This window comes from Morone saxatilis, unplaced genomic scaffold (assembly GCF_004916995.1).
Source record: "Morone saxatilis isolate NCDOM2014 unplaced genomic scaffold, NCSU_SB_2.0 Contig11, whole genome shotgun sequence".
NCBI classification, from domain to species: Eukaryota; Metazoa; Chordata; class Actinopteri; family Moronidae; genus Morone; species Morone saxatilis.
The window spans coordinates 1,957,324-1,968,900 of NW_023339663.1; the positions used below are offsets into that span (position 1 = coordinate 1,957,324).

The window sequence follows — 11,577 nt, forward strand, 5'->3', positions numbered from 1 at the left end:
TCTCTTTTACTGAACTAAGACTAAAGTTAGCTTAAAACACACTTGATTCAAACTCTAGAGAAACAAAATAAAACTCTTTATTAGTCTCTCCACTGTTCCAACAATCACCAGCTCTGCTGTCTGACCGAGTTAGATGTGTCTCTATGCACTCTTGCTGTAGTGTTATAACAGTTTAAGCTGTCTCACTAAAAACCTCTGAACATTTTCTATTATTAAATATTAATTTGTGTTCTTTATTGGAGGCGTAGACTCTCTGTGTGCTGTAATTATTCTTTCTTTTTATATTGTGTAACACTAATCAAATTCAGACTGCTGGCTGGAGACCCGCAGAGGTCAGACTGCACGGCCCGATCAAATTAAGTCCAATTAAAAATAACTTATTTACACAGTCAGACGTTTTTGATGTTCAGGAGCTCCGTCGACTTCAATCGGTTCATCTCGTTTCCAGTGAATGTTAATAAATGCAGTTTTACTGAGAGCGCAGTACGATCGACTGTTAATTTATCTTCTCGCTGTGAGTTCTGCAGAGACTGAAACCACCTGGTGAAACGAGCAGAACACACAGGCACATGTGGTCATGCCCACATACTTGTGTGTGCACACACACACGAGAGTGTTGTAGTGTGTGACTGCAGCAGATGGTCGGCTTGACTGTTCAGTCTTCAGTCCTCAGTTAAAAGTTTCACTTCACTTATTTCTCATCATCATTAACACTAATGAGATGTTTAAACCAATTATGCATCATATATTCCACCGTAAAAGGTTCTGTATTGTTTGGGTTTGTCTGATATTGGTGCTAAAATGAACGAGGATGCACAATATCGATTTTATTTTTCAGACAATACGATAATTCTGTTTTTCTTTTGTTTTTTTTTCAGTAATGTTTCTGTTTTTAATGATTTTTTCAGCCAGGTACCCTCTGACTAGTGCAAACAGCGATGAATGTCATGTGCCATACAAGCCTCACTTCCTGTTTCCAGTAGGTGGCGCTATGACTGAATATTAACATGTAGATGTGTTCAGTGCATTTTGGTGCAGATTGGACAAAGTACGCTGAAGTTACGACAACTTCCTGTTTCTTGGCGAAAGATCAAAAGTTGCCGCCACGCCTCGGACACGCCTTTCGATGAAAACTCATGACTTTGATAACTTTTAATCGTGAATGTCTTAATATCAAATTTGAAGTCGATCCGATCAATTCCCTCGGGTGCTAAAGTCAAAATGGCTGACTTCCTGTTGGGTGACATTGGTGGACTGCTCTGTAGGGGGCGCTGTCATTGTTTTTGTTTTTACTTTCTTTTTCACTTCTTTCTCTGTGTTTTTCAACTTTATTGTCCAGTTTCTTGATTTTTCGCCTGTGATTTGATATCAAAACAGTGAACAAACCCACTTTTTGTTTATTTGAATGAGTTTACATTATCAATATGTTTGTATTTGATTATATTTGCTGATGCAGGTTTGTGTGTTTTAGAACAGAACCTGCACCAGATCCGACGAACTGAGGCCATTTGCACTTCTCATTATTAAAATAAGGAAAACTAAATAAATTAAAGTGTCATCATCCTTTTAAAGCAGCCCTCAGTTTGACCAACGGAGAGCATTTCCCTCAGAGAAGAAAGTGACGGCGTCCTCCTCTTCCTCGTGTCAACATTTATAACGGCTCCAAAACTAACAGGCTGGAAAAGCAGAACCTGCGGCTCTGACTAAAACATGACGTTTGCCAACAGTGAGTCTAGTAGTATTTTAGGTCCGTGTTAAATAATTAAACTCTCTGAATTTTAAACTCTATTTTAGGGTACGCATGTGCTTAGTCAGCAGACACCATTACATCACTTTCTCCTCAGTTCAACTGTGAGAGTCTCAACTTCAGAAGATCGTCTGCCGTTAAAAAAACATGGATCTTCACCCTTTTTTGTCGTATTTGAGGTGTTTAACGAGTAAAGTCACAGTGAAAATGACCTTGATTTACCATCTAATAATCAATACTTACCCTGGAGAGAGGTTACGGGCCAATACTGGGTGGAAAGCTCCTGGTCCTGAAAGTAGGTCAAAACTTAACCAGATGAGTGCTGAATATAAATAGTGGCCTCATTGTAAGACCAGCACCTGGTTTAGAGACTTTCTGAAGTTCCCCTGAGATCCTGTTAGTCAGGTGCAGGGCTTAAAGGTCCAGTGTGAAACACTGAAGAGGATCTATTGTCAGTAGTGGAATATAATATTGTGTCTTATTACCTGAATATAGCAGTCGCTGTGTTTTTGTGACTTCTGTCACTTTCGAGGGTGTCGAGGTGTTCTTGGGGGTTTTAACACAAAAGATTCAAACAAAATGAATTGAAACTTTTCAAAAACATGTGGTCTGCAACATTAAAACCTGCCAGTTTCCATAGAAACAACTCTCAACTCTCTTTATTCAGTGTTTCTGTCAGCTTCCTGTAGCGCAGCTCCGTGCTGCCTTCACTGGAACAGGACGTCATAGTGTCATCTGTAAAATGTCACCAACATAGTGTTTATTACTGTATCAACTCAAACTGATGCTCCCTTTTTCTTGGTATTACCCATGGAGGAGTTTCTCCCTCTGCAAAGCATGAATTTAACTTGAGGATACACTGTGAACGCCATGTTATCGCTGTGGTTACACATTTACAAGAGGGATATTCTGCTGTCGGACTTCCTGTGAAAGCAACTTAGCGTGTAGCATCCAGACACACATTATAACACTATTTAATTCAAGTGGCTTTATTAGCATTACTGCATACAATACAAAGCTGCTAACGCGTATTAACACAAACTGTACAGTCATAATAAACAGAAACAATCTAAAACAGACACCTGACCATCAACTGGCTTAAATCCAGCTGCGTTGGTTCTGTAATATAAAACAGTTTAATCTCGTCACAAACTTTAAAGTCTTAATTAAACATCTTTATTAAGTCTGGGGATTTCCTCTTATTTACAAACATTGGACATTTACCAAGTTTAAGTTGCCTGAAATAGCAAAAGACAGAGTCGGGCGAAAAAATCTGTTAAATTCATTCTGCCATATTTAACGCCAAAAAGTTAACATGTGACATATAGATCTCCTCATTTACATCGACAACCTGTGAACACGACCAATGGCGACCAATGGAAATCTGTTTAAGGACTTACTGAACCTCGATGTTCTTGTCTGCGTGGTGCAAGCGACGATGAAGCCACATGAAGCTTTCCACAACTCTGGCTAACGCTACCGATTGAAAGAACACTAGATGCCACTAATAGTTTACACACTGGTCCGTTAAACAGCAGTGTGAGGTTGGGCCGTGTAATTTCGACCACGTCAGCAGTTGAAAGGAAAGAACTGGGACGATATTGAACTGGCTGCAGAAGCAGTTGATCATTCGGTTAATTAAGCTGAGATTGCAGTTGACCCCCACGAGAGCTTCATTTCTTCCTGCTTCTCCACTTCTGTGCTCTCACATCTGTTCAGCATGCAGAGCAGGAACCTCAGTCAATATTACACCACCTCCACCCTTAGGGACGCCCCAATCTCTGTGTATTCTTCATCCACCTGCTTTTATTTAGTATGCATCACAGAGTCTTTCCAAAAATCAAGGTGTGTGAAAGAAGATAATTTGATGTCTCCCCCTGCCTGGCTCTATTTATGGTTATGAGACACGGTGGCGGTCCCTCAAAGGGAGAAGCTGTCCGTGTGACTGGTTTTTATAACAGGTAGCTTTCAGCAGGGACAGAGGGAGCGGGGAGTGGTAATAATTACCTCTTAGAAAACACTCCTCTGAGGCTCGCTTTGTCCAAGATTTTTCTTCCCAGCATTTCTCATCCGCCTTCGTTCAGTTACTTCAAATGAAACAAAGTCAAAATTGTTTGTTCAGTTTGTTTGAAGGGAATTGATAAAAGACTGAAGAGAGAGCGAGATTTAAGGATGTTTGTCATACATGAGATTGTTTATTACATTATTTGGTTATTAATTAAAGCTCTTGTTGAGTCATTGAGAGTTGAGTCGAGTAGAAAACGAGTTCGCCTGATTGTTGCTCACGTGTGTCAGAAAACATTTCAGGGCAACAACTAACGATTATTTACATGTGTTTTACTTGTAGGACATACCGACAGAAGTTGTAAAATGTAATCAATGTAAAAATAAAAGCACATCAGGCCCTCCATGGTACGCTACAAAAAATACAATGCAAACTAGTAATTTACTCCTTTACAGGAATATCTGAAATAATAATTTAACCTAATTTAATGACCTGTTACAGTCTCAAGCTAATGTGAGAATTTTTGCTCCACCTGAGTGATGAAAGAAAATAACAAAAATATGTTTAAAGGCTTGTAGTATTTAAATAAATAATACAAATATATGTATATGCAAGTGGCTATAGGTAGAAGTATATATTATAAAACTTGAGAGTACTTACTATATATTGTGCATTATTATATCGGCCTCGATATCATGTTAACAAATCCCACAAGAATATCAGCAAGGGCCTTGAATAGTCCGGTTCCTGTTAATTCATTTTTCTGACATATTCCCTGGGATCTGTGATCAAAATTAGTCTTCTCGAAAGACCTAGAAAATAAAACTTTTCTATTGATGATGGCAAGATTGTTATATACCAGAACACAATCGGTAAACATATGACGTATGGAAACAGTTGGAAACGGGCAGCAGTGTCAGAAAAATACTCCATCGGATCTTTATGTCTATCACAGGCGAACTTCAACTAATCAGATCAATAAACCGTGTAGTTAAATTCTCTCTTTTAAAGTCTTCATCTTTCAATGAGGAAATTCTCTCCAGTTCTGATATAACTGATGCTAGCAGCGTCTTCCCGCTGGGTCACACCTTCGGTCCTCTGCCGGCTGCCGAGTCCAGCTCCCTTGCACGGTTATGAATCTATAAAAACATATATAGTATAATTTTGAAGACAAGATCAGTAATTTCCTAAAAATGCTCAACAACCAGGAGGAAGTAGTGCATTTGTTAGGGTCTTTTTTTAGGGGCAGATGAATCTACCTTTGGTTCTCTAGTGAGTCTTTGGGGCAGCAGGACTGTGTCTGTGTGATTGAGTTCAAATAAACTACAGTATTTGTGTTCATGGTGATAAAGGAAGATGCAACAGTTTGGCTCACTGATGTGTTTTTATTGGTTTTTAGACAATAATGGAGCTCAGAGGAAGAAGATTTATCAGACTAATACAAACACAATACATGTTAGTGGATTCATTCATTGTTGATTTTGGTCTTTTCATGAGGTTTGTTCAGAAAAATACAGAATATCACCAGATTCAACCTTATAAAAACCCAGATTGATCATTATAAACTGATGATTTATAGGTCAGTAGTTCCTCTTTGTTAAAGTATTTGGACTCAGACTCGTGTATCGTTGTTTTCAGAGAAGCAGCAACCACAGCAACATCCCTGTGATTTACCAACATCAATACCAGTCCTCTTCCACAGAGGCACATTGTTCTCTCATTACTGATGCAGAAAGATTAAATCCTCTGGGTTTATCCCGCTGTCCCCGCTCACTGCTGCACAGCGCTGTTCTGATGGATGAAACCAATCAGGTCCACTGCCTCTCGCGCACTGAGGAAACACACTTCTGTACACGCTGCACTTCCTCCTGGCCTCTCTCACACTGTGATTTATTGGACTGGAGCGTCCTGTCACTGGTGGGTAATCGCTGCAGGAACAGTTACACACACTGGCTGTGGGAAGCCTGTGGGATTCACACTGGGATCTGGTTTCAGTGCTGCAGTATGCTGACCATGCAGTCCTCCCCACTGTGGGCGAGCGGTTGTATTATAATAAAGGTGTCGAATGCAATGAGCGTCACGGTGGAAGTAAAACTGAAGTGAAAGATTCTGCATCAGCAAAATTAATGTCTGTATAAGGAATTGTTCATTCTGAATAATTTACTACAGACTAATGCTCACTGAGAGTAGATAGAAGCTACTCGAAAAAGGAAAATAAAAACACCTGTATTACTCATTAAACAGGAAAATAAAACAGTACACCAGATCTTGTTAAGAGTCTTCATTCAAACTCCACAGTAACAAAATAAAACTCACTAAATCGTCTTTATTAGTGTTTAACAGAGTTAGATATGAAGATATTCTGGCCCTACTCGCTGTCGCTGCCTCTCTGATGCCCCCTACCTCCCTCACTCCTCTACCTGCCTCATTCCTCTCCTGGTCTGTCCCTGCTGTGTCTCCATCTTCCCTAGAGTGGTCCTGGTCGGAGCCTCTGTGAATCACCTTGTTACTGTATTCAGACTGAAATAAACCCTTAATTCACTGCAGTTAGATGTGTTAATACTCTACAGCTGTTTTTCCTCTTTGGCTCAGTGAACTGTACCACTGAACTTCACTGAGAGGCAGAACAATAAATCAGTTAAATTAAATGACAAAAATTGCCCAAAAAACTCCTGACCGTAATACCGACTATTTATAGATGTCCCCAACTTTTTTTGTCTTATGACCCCTTAAAGGTCCAGTGTGTCGGGTTTAGTGGAATCTACTGGTGAAGTTGGAGAATACAGTTTGCCTTTCAAGTAGGAGTAAACACTAATGCATCCTGGGCCACAGTGAAATCCTGTACGTACACAGAAACAGCTGTCTGTTTGGACCCTTTTACCTGCCAAGATAAGCAGCAGATGTTTCAACAATTTGACACTGAACTAGTAAACAACCATCATCCCAAAGACTCCCTTAAATAATGCATGCATTTTTTGAGTGAGGGAGAAACTTTATAAACTTTGCACAAGAAATTCAGAAAACGTTACACATTATCTCTTACTGAGTAAAGAGTTACTGACAGTGTTTTGTCTGCTAGACGGCGACCAACCATCTCTACTAACCTTTCTTATCATAAATAACAGTTAATGATGAGCTGAAGACCATATATGTAACTTTGTGTTGAACTGTTTTCTTAAAACTGCATTGATAAATATCTTTATCTGCACAATGGACAGAGAATTATCACCAGACATTTTGGTTTTACTGTATTGATCCACTCTCATCAGCTACACGACAGACAGCAGACAGACAGAAGCATGATCCACTCTCATCAGCTTTGTCTCCAGACAGACAGACAGACAGACAGACAGACAGACAGACAGACAGACAGACAGACACTAATACACAGGCGCTGGCTGCACAATGAGGCTGTCCCAGTGTGAGTTGATCAAACCGAACACCTGAAGGATCTCCGCTGTCGGCCCACAGGAAACTGCTGCTGATTATTAAATCCAACCAGAGCGATTCTCCATGACTGCAGCCGGGAGAGGGAATTATTTGTGGCCATTCTCTGTCGGGCTGCGTGAAATTACCCAGCTGCCCCCAGACCTATTTTTGAAAGGAGACACAGCTGCACAATGGGACCTGAGCACCACTCAGTGTATGTGTATCTGCCTTTGTGTGTCGTACACACTCAAAACTGAAAGTACAGGACGAGTAAAACCTGCATTTTTGTGCCTTTTTTCGCCAGCAGCAAACCTTCTGATCTTGAGCCTTTCACCATTAAGGTACAAACATATTTCTGATAGATCCAAGTTCTGCACCACTTCAGCCTGAGCTGAAGGTACAGTTACCATGTGGATCGGACTAAAAAAGCACTTACCCGCCAACACAGAAACCTGCGTTTATTTCCCTGCTGCAGTGCTCGGCTCATTCAGACACATCTGATGTGATACAGTTGGAAGTCACAAGGGACGAATGGTATTTTAGGGAAAAAGAAAAGAGACTGAATATTGCACTTCAGGACACTTTTTTAGTGATGTGCGGTTAAAAAAGAAAGTTGTTTTGCAAGAAAATGTAATGTGATAATTAAACCAGCTTTAATGGTACTGCTCTTCTCTTTTCTTTGAGCAGAAATTACTTTACAAAGACGACAGATGCTCGAATACAACGCGCTGTTTTTGATCACAGAGAGAAACTCATCGGTAGCTGAGTCCTAAAAACACGAGCAATTTAAGATTAGAAATATTGAATGAAAGCTGTTTTTTTCAGGCAAGGAAATTTGTAAGTAAACATATAATGAAAGAAACCTTAAAGTCTGTTTTCAACAGAGAAACAGCAGAGAAGAAGTATATCATTTATAGTTATTAGTTTCGTGATCTGTAGCAATAGTTTCAGCGTCTGTTGTATTTGTTCTGTGCACCGCAAGTGAATCTAGAAAAAAAAAACTGCAACAGACAGCTTCACAATGTCTGCTTTATTTTCACTACCTAAACTCCACACACACCCTCCTGCTGCCCCAAAACACTCACTAGAACACCAAATGTGGATTAATCCGCTGCTGAAAATAGACCCTAACAAATGCACCATTTCCTCCTGTTGGTTAAAAACTAGAGAGGAGTTGTTTTAGGAAATTACTGAACGTTACTTCAAAACGATGCTGTATATTTGTGAGATGTTGGACACGAAATAACGAGATTACGTGATAATCCATCTGTGTATTTGTGTGCAACCAATCAGAGCTAAGAATGATAGTTGATAGTTTCATTCAGGCCCGATGGATTCTTGTAATAACCATCAGGAGCACTAGGAGGAGCCAGAGGAACCTGATTATCTGTCTCATGTTCTACTGTCAGGATGTAGTGAAAGTTTCAGCATATATATATTATTAAAAGTTACCTTCTGCAGCTTTAATGTCATTGTAACCATACTCTATGAAATGCTACGACGAGGACAAAGATGGCTCCTAAAACCAGCGGTGGCATTAGTTTCGGGACGAGGGACTGCCGCCTGTTGGAGCTGTATCCCCGGGTAGTGGCGGGTGGCTGCGGAAAGACGCAGTTTACCAGAGTTATCCATTAATATAATTATTAGTTTAACCGACTATTATTTCTGGTGTCGGCAACATGAACTTAACCAACTAGTCGACTAATCGCACACATCTCAAGTTAAAGCCCATATTCATAGGTTTCAGCTCTGAGTTGCTCTTTAAATATGAACATTTCATTTGATTCACTGAAGGAAAAAGAGACTCTGCACTTGCTCATAACCACATTTACATCAATCAGTCATCAGTGGAAAACTGTCCATTTTCCTTTAAAAAAAAAAACCTTTTTAAGAACTCTCAGTGGTGAAAACTGTAATAAGAACTTCAGCAGTTACCAGGAGATGTCTCCTGCTAAGCTGAAAAGAAAATTACACGCTTCATACATGTTTTCACTTACAAAGCCTGTCAGACTCCAGAAAGGTCGGTGTTTGAAATGCAAGAAAGACAAAGTTTCCCCTGCAGCTGGTGTGAATGTTCATGTGCATCTTACCTTCTGTAACAGCTGTTTTATGGATCTGAAATGTAATTTTAATCGTGGTAATTTAATTATAACTGATTAAATCATGATTACTTTCATTTATGACCCCTGTTGGTTTAATCAAGACGTCTATTTCTGCCTTTCTTTGTAATTATGGCAGCGGTTTTGTGATTGCAGTTAATGTGACTGTGTAATCATAATTTCTCTGACATCGCTAACAATGCGTGTTGTGTTTTTAATGTTTTGTTTTCTGACAGCTCTTCGTGGATTCTTGTTTGTTTCTCTTCCTTTTGTTCATTTCATAATCACAGATCTTTCTGCGTAATTGTAATTCCCGTGTAACTGCACTGACACGAGTGATTGACAGAGATGTGCTAATAATGCTGAGTGCATGTGTCGACACATTCCCAACACACCATAATGTGCCCTTATTTTATTAACCCTGACCTCACCCATAAGAGGCAGCAATTACCCAGAGTGCACTGGCAGTCACAAAACCCGTGTTTAATTGCGGTGAGAGCAGAGCACCCGCCATTTTACTTCATTAGACTAAAAGCCCCACACACGCGCTCAAATTAGCCGTAAATACACATTTATACAGCCGAGAGCTCGGCAAAGTCAGACAAAGAGCGAGATGGTAAATAAGAGGAATTACTGGTGTTAACTGCTGTGGTGACTCTGTTAAATGGGAGCAGCAGAAGACAGCTGTTAGCTTTCAGTCCTCGCTTTTCATCTCTGAGACCTGAAAACAACCAGGAAGTAACTCCAAACTTTACTTTTTCTACATTTCTTTTCCTTTTTGATTTAAACCAACAGAACATCCCTGTCGGTTTAAATCAGGTGTCTGCAACCATTTTGAAGAGCTTTCTTATTTTCTTGTTAGCCAGTGTGCCACATAAAAATAAGGATTAGCCTTAAGTTTAATTAGGACACATCAGAATTGGTGGGTCGGACTAAAAAGCACTTACCTACCACCACAGAAAACCTGTGTTTATTTCCCTGCTGCAGTGCTTGGCCGATTCAGACACATTTTAATCTCCATCAAATGGATCTGTAATTTTATTCCATCCATGTAGGCATTTAAAAGAAAGACATTATTCTCCCATAATCAGGACTTTGTAATTATATATGAGAGCACTTTACAAGAAGGCTGCCGTCTTTATGAAAATATCTGAGTTGAAATCATATATACAGAGTGCAGAGTGTCGTTTGAGAGGGATCTTTGTACACTTAATGCTGGTGTGCCAGTGGTCAATAATAACGTCCTGTCATGCTGCCCTGAATACTTAACCTGACTGTGACAGATGTTTTGTTACACAGAACCATCTGGGAAGTCGTCATTGGAAGCTTAGTAGTTAATAGTCGCTGTCAAACCACTTTTCAGTGGTTGTGTAGTCGCAAAAAAAACTCCAAAAACCTGATTTTGACTGAAAAAAAAACAGATTTCCGGCGGCTCCAACCAGGACTCTGACTCGGAGGAAGAGGAGCCAGTTTGTAGCCAGTTAATTAGTCAGTAACTGTTAACATTATACATCACAAGTTTGAAGTTATTTATTCCGTGTGTTGAACAACCAGACTGTGTGATATTACACTGTGTGGAATAAATTAAGTAAATGTTCAGTCTCCTTGCTGCTTGTTCTGACACATTCACTCTATTACCGCTGTTTCTGTTAGTGTTTAGCAGGCCGCTGATCACATATAGAGATTTAAATAACTAAATTAATGTCATAAACATTTAACAACTAGTTAAAAATCATTAGTTGGTGGCAGCAGGTTGGATGAATCATTTGTCTATAACCACCTGTCACTAGCGAACTTCAACCAGTCAGATCAATGAACCGTATAATGGAGTCAAACTCTTACTGAAGTCAGTCGGGAGAAAAGAGGAAACATCTTTTCCATCGAGAAAAGTCTTCAGTGTCGTTCTTTGCTCTTCTTTCAGTAAAGAAAACTGATGCTGGTAGCATGTATGCTAACCTCTTTAGCAGCAGCCATTGTCGTCACACACAGCTAATGTTAAAGGACGCCGGCCCGTCCGAACCGCTGTGGTTTGGAAACAGGCAGATGAAGCTTTAAGCCTGGCGAGATGGATTCTCACACGATCTCACAGGTCCAGTTGCCCAGCAAGGTTAGAGCACCAAATGTGTATTAATCCGCTGCTGGAAATAGTCCCACAAAAAAAAATCACAATTTCTTCTTATTTGAGTAAATATTTGTGAGTTTTGAAGCTAAGAACTACAGACAGGAAGTCAGAAAGCACTGACAGACGGACACATTGTTTTTGATCTTAACATGAGATTTGTTGACAATAAGAAAAA

The 11,577-nt window shown here is 39.9% G+C and overlaps 1 protein-coding gene across 1 annotated transcript in view; it reads right to left on the reverse strand.

The window, feature by feature from the left end:
- LOC118343383 (tetraspanin-18-like) overlaps positions 1-11,577 on the reverse strand; it is a gene marked incomplete in the record, with an annotated part of 37,269 nt that overhangs the window by 21,482 nt on the left and 4,210 nt on the right.